This window comes from Coenobita brevimanus, chromosome 87 (assembly GCF_032717465.1).
Source record: "Coenobita brevimanus isolate Jiangsu-jjx chromosome 87, ASM3271746v2, whole genome shotgun sequence".
Taxonomy (NCBI): Eukaryota; Metazoa; Arthropoda; class Malacostraca; order Decapoda; family Coenobitidae; genus Coenobita; species Coenobita brevimanus.
In genome coordinates this window covers 16,506,042-16,520,496 of record NC_137040.1, presented here as the reverse complement: position 1 = coordinate 16,520,496, position 14,455 = coordinate 16,506,042, and the positions used below count along the sequence as shown (strand labels likewise).

At 40.7% G+C, this 14,455-nt stretch overlaps 1 protein-coding gene and 1 pseudogene across 1 annotated transcript in view; one reads left to right on the top strand and one right to left on the bottom strand.

Moving 5' to 3' along the window:
- Window positions 1-14,455, top strand: part of beag (IC cytokine homolog beag) — a 498,741-nt gene that overhangs the window by 397,601 nt on the left and 86,685 nt on the right. The window lies entirely within an intron of this gene.
- On the bottom strand, window positions 10,974-11,092 carry LOC145411096 (5S ribosomal RNA; annotated as a pseudogene).

Here is a 14,455-nt window from a genome sequence, read left to right as displayed (position 1 = left end):
GCTTTTTGGGACCATTTTTTTTTTTTGCTCAAACATTTGCTTTTGGTCAGAAACTAAGGAAAATCACAAAGAAAGGTGTCCTTTGGGTCCAGAAATGGCTTACCTGGAGCACGTAAGTTTGACAGGTACTGCCATGCTCTATGAGTAGTCTTTTCGCCGTACGTTTTCTATAGTGGCACGGGTACTCTGAACTGATGCAGTATACATTTATTATCATGTATTCATATGTTGGAAATGTGTATACCAGAAGTATATTGGGTTTTATACAGAAAAAACTGAGAAATAAGGTATGTACCATTGTGCAACCCTAGCGAAATCGGTCGATTATGTCACCAATGGATAACAAACGTTATTTCATCATCTATTGTATTTTTTCATGGTCCATATTACTTCCACAATAAAATCATACCATTTTCAACTTTACATAATTGTTTGTACATATTTTGAGGCATTATGACAAGAATTAGCATAAAAGTAGAGCTTGTTTAGCATAAAAGTAGTGCTTGTTTACCAAGTGAGATCATTTTATTTCATGCTTTTTTCAACTCAGATTCTATTTTTTCACCTTTCAGATTACTTATAACATAATATATAACCCACTTACATGTTATACAATTAGTTTTATAGATGTACTTGCTTTACGAAAAGAATTAGCATAAGAATAGCGCTTATTTACCAAGTGACAACTTGGTCTTTCATGCTTTCTTCAACTCAGATTCTATTTTTTCACCTTTTTGATTACTTATAACATAACATATTACCCATTTACATGTTAGACAATTGCTTTTTCAGAAGTACATGTTATGAAAAGAATTAGCATAGAAGTAACGCTAATTTACGTAGGTAAATCATGTCATTATTTTTTCACCTCTGAATTTATTTTCTCCCTCTTTATAGCACTTCTCACATTACATTCTGGCCTTTTCCATGTTAGACGTTTGCTTTCACAGTAGTACATGATTTACAGTAAGCCTTATCCTAATAGAGAGAGAGAGAGAGAGAGAGAGAGAGAGAGCTAGAGAGAGAGAGAGAGAGTGAGGTGGGATGGTGGTACACTGGGAGACAGCTTATCCCATAATTGGTGGCTAAATTTAGAGCCCTTGGGGAATTTCCCACTCCTCTTACACCGTGAACAGAATTCTTCCTAGCGCTTATTTATCTACTGACTGTATGTTCTGTGACTTTCAACTTTGACTATTTTTCAACTTACATACTAAGAGTCGCGATGTTACTTCCAATATAACATATTACCCCTTTACATGTTATACAGTTGCTTTTATAGATGTACATGCTTTACGAAAAGAATGAGCATAGCAATACCGTAACCACGTGAGTTCAGGTCACTTGAAATCTAATTATTCACCTTTTATAATACTTCCAATATAACATATTACCCCTTTACATGTTATACAATTGCTTTTATAGATGTACATGCTTTACGAAAAGAATGAGCATAGCAATAGCGCTACCACGTGACTTCAGGTAACGTCATTATTTTTTCAACTCAAAATCTAATTATTCACCTTTTATAATACTTCCAATGTAACATATTACCCCTTTACATGTTAGACAAGTGCTTTCACCTTCTGCTAACTCACACCACGCCTAACACGAACACCATGTGGACGAATTGCCTCCCCCACACCACTCTCGCTTTCACGAATCTGTCTGCGCTCTCCCGCCCCAACACTTTCACTTTCTGCTGCCCTAACCATCCCCACACCACTACTTCCTGCCACAGAACACATAGAAGGAACATACCTGTGGACCAGTCGCAATGTGACGTCTGTCCCAATCCCACGTGGCGATATCTTTTCCTTCCCCAGCCAGGAAAATACGCCACCATGTACTGCTTCCTCGTCCTCGTCCTTGTCCTCATCTGATGGTATGTGTTGCTGCCTAGATGCAGCACGTGGTGCAGGCTGGCCGTCCCCTGCCTTCCTATATGTTATATATTTGACCTTCCTTGGGGAAGGGACCTCCTCATCACTGCTGCTGGTAACCTCCTCAGGCTGCACGTAATCGACATCGAGGGTGTCGTTGTCCAGTGGGGAATCACTATCCCCTGTAAAGGTATCCAGGGCGACTTGTATCTCCTCGTCTGACAGCCCACGACACGCCATGTCTGACCTGGGTGACTGCTGACAGGTTAGTTGATGATCACAGGGTCAGGTGGGGTTAATCAGGGTCTAGGGGATTATCTGCCTGGCGGCAAGTAGGTGAGGCTTGCGTAGGCGGGCGAAACAAAAATCGGGCGCGAATTTTGAAAAATGTGAAAATTATGCAACATGCACTGTTACCGCGTTAATTCACGTCGCCGGGACATGAGTGCACATCATGTGCGGACGTTAATTTACGTCGCCGGGACGGCGCGGGTTAAGAGCATTACTACATAAAATGGAAGAGAAATCGGAAAGAATTATACTAACTGGAGATTTTAATACAAATATACTCTAGGTATAATAAGCCAAGAAAGCTGTTGGGACCAAAAGCTCCTGGATCTTGTGCAAGAGTTTTTCGAAACACAACATGTGAGGGAAACCACCAGAAAAAGAGGACTCGATGTACCCTCAATGCTAGATCTCATATTTACTAGGCAAGAAAATGATACTGACAGTTTAATATATCACCCTACATTCTGCAAAAGCGACCATGCAGTACTAAATTGCAACTTCAGAATAGCATATGACATAGTTAACGGCAATGAAAGTTACAAAAAGAGCCTAAACTATTAAATGAGAAATTATCATGACCTAAAGAAGTCTATCTATCTATCTATTGCCAGACGCCTCAATCCCGTTTGGGGTGGCCACAAACAAATCGCCTCCAAGTCGCCCTGTCCCCCGCCATTTCACTGCCCTGCTCCTAACTCACACCCCCCTCTCTCATATACCTCTCCACCCCATCCCTCCATCTCATCCTTGGCCTCCCCCTCCCTCTTCCCCCCTCCACCTCACTCACATACACTCTCTTCGTCAGTCTTTCACCCTCCATCCTCTCCACATGGCCAAACCACCTCAGTGTGTTCCTCATAACGCTTCCTATCACATCCACATCCACACCACAACGCTCCTTTATATCCTCATTTGTCAGCCTGTCTCTCCATGTGACTCCACGGGCTCCTCTTAAATAACTCATTTCCACTGCTCTCACTCTTGACTTGTGTCCTTCCAACAACGTCCAAGCTTCACTTCCATACGTTAAGAGTTGGTATCACAATACTGTCATGTAGTAACTTTTTCACTTCCATGCTCACTTCCCTGTTTCTTATCACTGCTTTCAAAGAACCAGCAACTTTTCTTCCCTGCTGTACCCTTTCAAGCACTTCACCCTCCAAACCTCCATCCTTACTCATCACACTACCCAAGTACTTAAACGTACTCACATTTTCCAATTCCTCACCATCCAACCTCGCTGTACATTCACTGACTTCACCTCCCTCAAAGACCATCACTTTACTCTTCCCTACATTCACCTTTAGATTCCATTTCTTACACACTCTCCCAAATAGAAATAAAACCCTGCACACATCAGAAAGAGAGAAGGACCTAGGTGTGATTATCAATAACAGACTATCTCTGGCTGACCACATCAGTGAGAGGGTACGGAACATGTATACTATCTATCTATCTATCTATTGCCAGACGCCTCAATCCCGTTTGGGGTGGCCACAAACAAATCGCCTCCAAGTCACCCTGTCCCCCGCCATTTCATTGCCCTGCTCCCAACTCACACCCCCCTCTCTCATATACCTCTCCACCCCATCCCTCCATCTCATCCTTGGCCTCCCCCTCCCTCTTCTCCCCTCCACCTCACTCACATACACTCTCTTCGTCAGTCTTTCACCCTCCATCCTCTCCACATGGCCAAACCACCTCAGTGTGTTCCTCATAACGCTTCCTATCACATCCACATCCACACCACAACGCTCCTTTATATCCTCATTTGTCAGCCTGTCTCTCCACGTGACTCCACAGGCTCCTCTTAAATAACTCATTTCCACTGCTCTCACTCTTGACTTGTGTCCTTCCAACAATGTCCAAGCTTCACTTCCGTATGTTAGAGTTGGTATCACAATACTGTCATGTAGTAACTTTTTCACTTCCATACTCACTTCCCTGTTTCTTATCACTGCTTTCAAAGAACCAGCAACCTTTCTTCCCTGCTGTACCCTTTCAAGCACTTCACCCTCCAAACCTCCATCCTTACTCATCACACTACCCAAGTACTTAAACATACTCACATTTTCCAATTCCTCACCATCCAACCTCGCTGTACATTCATTAACTTCACCTCTCTCAAAGACCATCACTTTACTCTTCCCTACATTCACCTTTAGAGTCCGTTTCTTACACACTCTCTCAAACTCATCCACCAAGCTTTGCAGCTCCCCTTCGTCTTCACTCAACAACACAGTATCATCTGCAAACAACAGTACAGGGAGTTTCCAAACACTATCCTCTCTCACCAGGGCCACTCCAACATCCACTAACCTACCTTGTGCCTCTTTTATTACCCCATCCATGTACAGATTGAACAACCATGGAGACATGACACATCCCTGTTTCAAACCAACTTTCAAAGAGAAAAATTCACTTAGTTCACCATCCACACGCACTGCAGCCTTTGCACCATCGTACATACTCTTCACAGCATTCAACAACTTCCCATCTACTCCATATATTCTTAACACTTTCCACAATCCTTGTCTATCCACCCTGTCATATGCTTTTTCCAAATCCATGAAAGCCGCATACAACTTCTTTCCCTTCTCTAGAAACTTTTCCACTAAAGATCTAAGAATGAATATCTGATCTACACAACCTCTTCCCTTCCTAAAGCCTCCCTGTTCTTCTCCAACTAATTTCTCTGTTCTTTCTCTAACTCTGTCTATGAGTATCCTACCATACACTTTTCCTATTATACTAAGAAGACAAATGCCCCTATGATTACCACACACTTCTTTTTCCCCTTTTCCTTTGTACAAGGGAATAATTATACCTGACTTCCAATCCTCCAGGCCTCTACCTTCCTCCCAGGCCAATCTGCACATCTTCCACATCCATTCTACTACTATCTCTCCCCCATGCTTCATCATTTCACCACACACTCCATCAATTCCTGGGGCTTTCCCTGATTTCATTGCGTCCACAACTTCTATCCTACTGATTTCTTCCTGTCTTCTCACCTTCCTCCTTCTCCCAGCCATTCCCCAGCCACTTATACTTGCATTACTTCCATCCTCTACGTTCAACAATTCCTTAAAGTGTTCTCTCCATCTGCTCACTTTTTCTCCCTTCTCCACTAGTAATCTACCATTTTTATCTTTGACTCCCCTGCTAACTTCACTTCCACCCTGTCTTACTCTTTTCACTTCTCTCCAGAACATTTTCTTACAGTGCCTCCACTTTACACTCAAATTCCTTCCAAATTCCTCATCCACTCTCTTCTTACTCTCTCTTACTAATCTTTTCACCTCTGTCTTTCTTTCCACATATAACTCTCTCTTCCACCTCTCAACTTCTTCCACGCCCCTATTTCTCATCCATTCATTGTATATATACACTGCTTGCAAATATGAGAATAGCATTCACATACATAAATGAAGACATGCTAAGAAGGATAATAACATCATTCAGCAGACCAACCCTGGAATATGCATCAGTGGTCTGGAGTCCTTATCTCAAAAAACACATAGACGAGATTGAAAAAGTTCAGAGGGCCGCTACAAGATGGATACGAAGCTTAAGGGATCTAAGCTACGAAGAAAGACTAAATAAACTGAATCTACCAACACTACAGGAGAGAAGGAAAAGAGGTGACATGATAATGCTATATAAATGCATATCAGGGAAGGAGAAAATAGACATAAATGATTACTTAACATATGGGGAAGCATCAGCAAGAGGACATTGCAAAAAACTGCATAAGAAGAGAGGTGATAAAGATGTGAGGAAATTCAGTTTCCCAAACAGAGCAATTGATCAGTGGAATGCACTACCGAATGAAATAGTGTGTGCCAAAACAATTCACAAATTTAAGGTTATGTACGATAAATATGGTTTAAGACACGGGACAGTACGAGCTTGACTCATTCCTGTAAAGATACAATTAGGTAAGAACAATTAGGTAAGAAGAGGAGGAGTGATGATAGCAGTGAAGAACAACATAAATATAAATACCGTGGAAATAGGAGAAGGCAGGGCCGAAGTGATAAATATGAAACTAGAAACTGGAGAGAATAGCAAGAGAGAGATGGCAGTAGTGTACTGTATGTTCCCCCTAAGATAAGAGCATGGAGTGATGATGAATACCAGGAAATGTTGTCAGACATGGCTAGTTATTTACAGAAAATGATTGAGAAAAGCAAGAATATAATTTTAATGGGTGACTTCAATTGTAAAGAGGTGAACTAGGAGGAATGGGACTCAGGATGCAGCAAAGATTCGTGGGGCACTATATTATTAAATATAACAATGAACAATGTGATGACGCAGTGGGTCAAAGAAGAGACACGGTTCTGAGGTGAGGGCACACCAGCAAGACTAGACTTACTGTTTACCAAAGAACCCGATGTAATAGAATCCTTGAAATAACTGTGTCCTGTTGGAAAAAGTGATCATGTGGTCTTTGAGTTCCAGATGATAACAGGGAATGTGGAGCCAAGATACGAACTTTATAGGCAGGGAAGATACAAGTTTGGGAAAGCAAACTTTACAGGATTGAGAAAATTTGTCAAAAATGCAGATTGGAGAAAAGTCAGAGAAATGAGAGGTACAGAGGAAGTGGGATATTTTTCTTGGCCTCTATAATTTGGGAGTGGAAAAATTTGTGCCAAGAGTAAGGGGGAAAGAAAACAGGAAAAAGGAATGATTTAATAGAAGGTGTATGATAGCAAAAAAAAAAAAAGAGAGACACGGCATGCAGCAGTTGGAGAAAGAGAGGTAACAACAGAACAAAGGAAGAATACAAAAGAACTAGAAATGAATACAGAAGAATACGTAGAGAGGAAGAAAGGAATTTTGAAAAAGGTATAAGAGATAAATGTAAGGATGAACCCAAACTGTTTTATAAATTTGTTAATTGGAAACTGAAACAAAAGGAAGGAATCACCAAACTGAAATTAAAAGGGAAGGTCTATAAAGTTGCAGCAATGCCAGTAGAAATAATGAACAAATGTATGGGTACCCCATAAGAGACTAATGTGGAAACTAGAGCATATAGGAGGACTAAAGGGGAACCTCCTGGAATGGATGAGAGACTTTTTGAGAGACAGACAAATGAGGACAGTAATAAAGGATAGGATGTCTGGATGGAGGGAAGTAACAAGTGGAGTCCCACAGGGCTCGGTGTTGGCGCTAGTAATGTTCCTGATTTATGTAAATGGTATGGTAGATGGAGTGAACAGTTATGGAAGTCTGTTTGCTGATGATGCAAAGATCTTGAGTAAGGTAGAGGTTGATGAAGATTGTAAAATGCTGCAGGAGGATCTGGATAGGATTCACGATTGGAGCCAGATGTGGGAAATGAAATTTAATGCAAAGAAATGTAAAATATTGGAAATGGATAAAAGTACCAAGAGGCCATCATTGAATTATTTGATGGGTAACGAACCAATCACAAACGCGAGAGAAGAGAAAGATTTGGGAGTGCTGGTCCAGGACAGTTTGTCACCTGAAAAACACATTAACAAGGCAGTTAGAGAGATGTATAAACTCCTGACTAATATACGAGTAGCTTTGCATTATATGTATGAGGAGATGATGAAAAAATTGATAGTGGCCATGATTCGCCACAGGTTAGAATGTGCAGCAGTAGTGTGGTCCCCACACAAAAAGAAAGGTATAAATAAGATTGTGAGAATACAAAGTACAGCAGCCAAGATGGTCCCCAGTCTGGCAGATCTGTCGTACAGAGAGAGGCTGGAAAAGCTGGATTTGCCTTCCTTAGAAGAAAGGAGAAAGAGAGGAAATGTGATTGCAGTGTTCAGGACCATGGTGGGAGTAGAAAAATTGGTAAACAAGATCTGTTTTAATGGGATAAGAGAGTAACAAGAGGGTACGGAATGAAACTGAGGAAACCAAGCTGCTTGAAGAATATCAAAAAATATTGTTTTCCTTATAGATATATAGACCTGTGGAATAGTCTGGACAAAGACATCGTCCAGTCTAAAAACTTAAACAAGTTTAAAGCAAAATTTGACTTACTGAGAAACAGAGACGGGACCCCACGAGCGTAGCTCATTTCCTGTATATCACAATTAGGTAAATACAATTAGGTAAGTACATCTTGATAGCGTTGTCTTAGGTACTTGTAGGGAGATAGGGAAATTGATTATGGATCGTTAAGCTCAGCCAGAATGAAGTAGTGAGATGTATTGTCAATTAGGTGAGTTACAGCACTCTTGGGTTATGAAGTTTATTGCACACAGTTATAATAATGAGTTACAGCGTAGCGGAGTGTGACCCTAGTGTCGGACCTTCTCACTAGCCCTTCTCTCCCGTTTCTCTGCTCTGAAGAGAGTCTCTCCGACATTATAGACAGCTCGGAGAGGATGTGTGTGTGTGTGTTGTAATGTCTGGTAGATTTCCATCCATGTGGACCAACTGACTAGGGCTGGTTACTCCACGTGTTTGAATACGTCATGAACTTCTTGGTTGTCTGGACTACGAGGAAGTTTGAGATACATCGTATGATTAAGGATTCTTGATGGTCTGGGACAACAGGGTTGTGGATATACATTATATGAATTGACATTCCTAGTGAGAAACTATGTGTGTCCCCAACAGACATTACATCTTGTACATTGTGTTTATGAGATATATCCTAATGCCTATATAATGTCTACATATCGCACGGTCACGCCCACTGTCGTACCAATGACAGTAAATATTGTCATTAACTTATTCACGCATACACTATACACATTACAATCAACTTGTAAGGTTATGAAGTGAAATACATAATATTGTAAAGTTACATAATTGGGATAATGTAGTCACTGTAGTTATAAAATTGTACATGTATAATATAATAGTAATATTAAAATAATACAATAGCAAGTCTACTGTAGTCAGTTGCACAATATGTATGAGAAGGACTTGCTGTATATATATATATATATATATATATATATATATATATATATATATATATATATATATATATATCTATATCTATATATATATCTATATATATATATATATATATATATATATAAATGATAGTATAATTAAAGTAAGCCTATATTATGTCCATCTATCTGTCTATTGCCAGACTCCTTAACCCCCACACCGCGGGCATGTTTACCAACGTTTTGCGTGTGCCGCGGGGTTATTCGGGCTCCAACAGACTCTCAAAAAATATTTGCCAAAAATCAGTTATTAGTCCTAGAGTATTAAAATTAAATATGCTTATGGCACATACCCTCAGCTTTCTCCTGGAATGTTTGTTGAGCCTTCGTCGGTTACCGTAGGACTTGTGGAGACCTCTGAAGTTGGGTAACAAAGTCTCCACTTTACACTTCCCGATAACCCATAATATGATTACTACAGCCAGATATTAACACTATAAACACTACTCTATGATTTTCAAGTAGTTTGGGATCCATACTCCCAAAAAAAAAAAACACTGTGAAAGCAATGAAAATTACGAGCGCGTCTGACCATCATACTTGCGCTAGTTCGCTCTTGGTACTCTGTCATTTATTATTCATAAAACCCCTCACACTTTATATTTCTATTACTATATAACACTTACATATATATCTACAGTCTTTATCCATAAGTTTCCTTCAGTAGTATTAGTTTATTGTCACTGTAGGGATTCAATTTCTTTCCGTAAAATACGTAGCATTCACTTTCTCGTCCTGTATACTAGCATTGAGAGTGAATGTCACTTTCAATTTCACTGTCATAACTCATAGTTTTCAGACATGCTAGAGTGAAACTTTCACTTTCATTACTCCTAGGGTATATACTCGTATTCTTATAATACTACTCATTTACATTTCTATTTACGTTCTCTAGTTTATTTACGTTATTTACATTTCTATTTTATTTACACTGTGTTATGCACTGTCACTTGAAGTAACTTATAAAACTATTTTCCGCTGTTCATGTATATTTACATTCATTACTTTCACTTGTTGTTTACACATTATTTACACATTATTTACAATTCCACTTGCTAAATTGTCAACAATGGCTGGGAGTACAGATGAGATTAGGAGTGCTGACTAGTGTTGGACATTGGCAGTACTGATAGATGATACAAGCCTCCACTTGGAAGCCCGGGTGAATTCAAAATAACACAGAATCACAAAAGCAATGCCCCGCGGTATGATCCCTTGCTCCCAAGCGTCACGAAAGTGACGCCCCGCGGTTAAGGGGTTAATCCCATACGGGGTGGCCACAAACAACTCGCCTCCATGTCGCCCTGTCCCCCGCCATTTCACTGCCCTGCTTCCAACTTGCACCCCCCTCTCTCATATACCTGTCCACTCCATCCCTTCATCTCATCCTCGGCCTCCACCTCCCTCTCCCCCTCACTCACATACACTCTCCTCGTCAGTCTCTCAGAGACCTATATTATGTGTAACCCATATTTTGTTATTTTATATGAAATATATATATACAATATTAACAATATTTACTCAGTTTTGTCTCACTTGTACAGAACGGTTCTTAAACATTGATACCAGGTTAGCAATCCTTGCTTGCATTCTGTGCATGGCCAAAATTAATGCAGTAAATATGATGGAGAAAATTACAAAGATGACTGGAGCTGGGCTGTATACATAATATGGGTTAAACATAATCCTACTGTATTCTTCCCAAGGTTGTTTCATTCATTCATTCATTGCCAGACGCCATGTATCCCAAACGGGGTGGCCAAGGGCTTAGAGTTAATTGCTTTACAGGGAGGGGCACTAATCCTCCACCAACCCCACTTGACACGTAGGGAGAACGTTATGCCAACAGCATCTGGTGTTCCTAGGCGGTCACCCATCCAAGTACTAACCAGACCCAACGTTGCTTAACTTCGCTGATTGGACGGGAAGCGGTGTACTCAACGTGATTTATTAGTTGCATGGTTTCATACTTGGGTGAAGTCAACTTAATATGTGCACTTACATTTAAGTTCATCCTAGGTAATGGCTGGAAGTATTTGTGTGTGTGGTTGAGAATGGCATAATGGTTTTTAGTGGGCAAGGTGGATAGTGTAGGTGTCAGGACTGCACAGTAATCTGGTGTGATGTATAAACCAGATGCTGATATATGGGCTGGAGGTGTGTCTGGGCAAGTCACAAAAACTGATGTATTTTGAGTGAAGTAGAAAAACTGTGAATGTCCAATGCATTGATGATGGATGAGTTTATCTGGAGCAAATGTGAAGTTGCAGTTATGAGGGATGTCATGATCTTTTATGATAGCCATTTCACAAGGGACTGTCTGAGCTGGCTGAAACGTGAAGATGTATGCAGGATAAAGGTGAAATGCATGTAATGATGTGCGACATTTGTGTTCAATTGTTGTTTCACTAGTGAAAGTGACAGCGTCCTGTTTCTTGGTGACTGTGATGACTTCTGTTTTTGTGTTGATGGTGACTAATGAGTCATCTTTCTTAGAAGAAAAAGGGTATATTTGATAGACTGTGAAAAAATTGTCTGTTTTGAATGGTACATGCACTGCTATTGATGTTGTTGTGAGTGTTGCTTCCAAATATGGATATATAACATCAGATTTCTTTCTTTAAGCAAAGGTTTCCAACCATGCTTATGTATGCATTGACTAATTATTTGCCGGAGGTTGTGAATGGGTAGTAAATTAATGGTGATCATTCCATTACCAGCATTAGCAGTTCCTTTCATGAAGGCCTGATACTGAGCTCTAGTATTGTCTAACAGTAGTATTATTATGTCAATATGTTCTATGATCACAGAGAGGTGTTGGAATAGTGTATTGATACCTTCTAATGCATTTACTTTCTCCACAATTCCTATAGTTGATGCTTCTGCCTTCCTTAGGTTCTTTACAATCGTCAGCATTAAGGTGTTCTGAGTATCAGCCAACTTATGTTGGTATGAGAGAATTTGTGTTTTTTTTCTTATTTTTGTTATTTATTTCTTCTAGATCGTTTTCTGTGGCTAGTTCAAAAATGTTGCCTAAAATGCTCCACTTAGGTCGAATAAACCACGTCTGTTATGTGTATTTGTGATGTTGTTTCCTGTCTCAAGTGTGTTACTCCCAGTTGATGGGATGTCCTGGATCATGGTGATCATTACATGCTTAGCCTGTTCTAGCTTCCAGTCAGTTAATTTAATTAATTCAGCTACTTCCTGTGTGGGGTGATCGTGTGAAAAAGGATGTTTTAATACTGCTTCCAGAATTCTAAGTGGTCCTGATATTTTCTGTAACATTATTGGTATGTCTTGCAGTTTGTCCAAACTATCTTCGGTACTTATTGTGTCCTGTACTATTGCTGTTGAGGCTGTTGAGGCGATCAGGCACCCTTGTTGGACTACATATTGAGGATGTAAGTGAGATGATCCTCCTGGCTATCAACAGGAATATCTATCTATCTATCTGTTGCCAGATACCTTAATCCCTTATACGGGGTGGCCACAAACAAATCGCCTCCACGCCACCCTGTCCCCCTCCATTTCACTGCCTTGCTCCCAGTCCACACCCCTCTCATATACCTCTCCACTCCATCCCTCTATCTCATCCTTGGCCTTCCCCTCCCTCTCTCCCCCTCCACCTCACTCACACACACTCTCCTCGTCAGTCTCTCACTCTCCATCCTCTCCACTTGGCCAAACCACTTCAGTGTGTTTCTCCTAACGCAGACGATCACATCCACACCACAACGCTCCTCCACATCCTCATTTGTCAGTCTGTCTCTCCATGTGACTCCACATGCTCCACTCAAATAACTCATTTCCACTGCTCTCACTCTTGACTTGTGTCCCACCAACGACATCCAAGCTTCACTTCCATACATTAGAGTTGGTATCACAATACTGTCATGTAATAACTTTTTCACTTCCATGTTCACTTCCCTGTTTCTTATAACTGTCTTCAAGGAACCAACAACCTTTCTTCTTTGTTGTACCCTTTCAAGCACTTCGCTCTCCAAACTTCAATCCTTACTCATCACACTGCCCAAGTACGGTACTTAAACGTACTCATTTTCCATTTCCTCATCATCCAACCTCTCTGTACATTCACTGACTTCACCTCTCTCAAAGACCATAACTTTACACTTCCCAACATTCACCTTTAGATTCCGTTTCTTACACACACACCCAAACTCATCCACTAGGCCCTGCAGCTCCCCTTCATCTTTACTTAACAACACAGTATCATCTGCTAACAACAGTACAGGGAATTCCAAACACTCCCCTCTCTCATTAGGGCCACTCCAGCATCCACTGCTCTACCTTGTATCTCTTTTATAACCCCATCCATACACAGAGTGAACAACCATGGAGACATGACGCATCCCTGTTTCAACCCAGCCTTCAAATAGAGAAACTCACTCAGTTCACTATCCACACACATTGCAGCCTGAGCACCCTCATACATGCTCTTCACAGCATTTAACAACTTCCCATCTACTCCATATATTCTTAATACTTTCCACAATCCTTGTCTATCCACCCTGTCATATGCTTTCTCCAGATCCGTGAAGGCTGCATACATCTTCTTTCCTTTCTCTAGAAACTTTTCCACTAAAGATCTAAGAATGAATATCTGATCTACACAACCTCTTCCCTTGCTAAAACCCCCCTGTTCTTCTCCAACTAATTCTTCTGTTATTTCCCTAACTTTGTCAATAAGTATCCTACCGTATACCTCTCCTATTACACTGAGAAGACAGATGCCCCTATGGTTACCACGCACTACTTTTTCCCCTTTCCCTTTGTACAAGGGAATAATTATACCTGACTTCCAATCCTCCGGGACTCTACCTTCCTCCCGGGCCAATCTGCACAACTTCCACATCCATGCTTCAGCATTCCACCACACACTCCATCAATTCCTCTCCCCATTTTAACTTTCTTCATTGCTTCCACAACTTCTATCCTACTGATTTCTTCCTGTCTTCTCACCTCCCTCCTTCTCCCAGCCATTCCCCAGCCACTTATACTCGCATTACTTTCATTGTCTATGTTCAGCAATTCATTAAAGTGTTCTCTCCATCTGCTCATTTTTTCTCCCTTCTCCACTAGTAATCTGCCATTTTTATCTTTCACTCCCCTACTAACTTCATTACCACCCTGTCTGACTCTCTTTACCTCTTTCCAGAACATTTTCTTACATTCCCTCCACTTTACACTCAAATTCCCTCCAAATTCCTCATCCACTCTCTTCTTACTCTCTCTTACTAATCTTTTCATCTCTCTCTTCCTTTCTACATTTAACTCTTTCTTCTGTCTCTCAACTTCTTC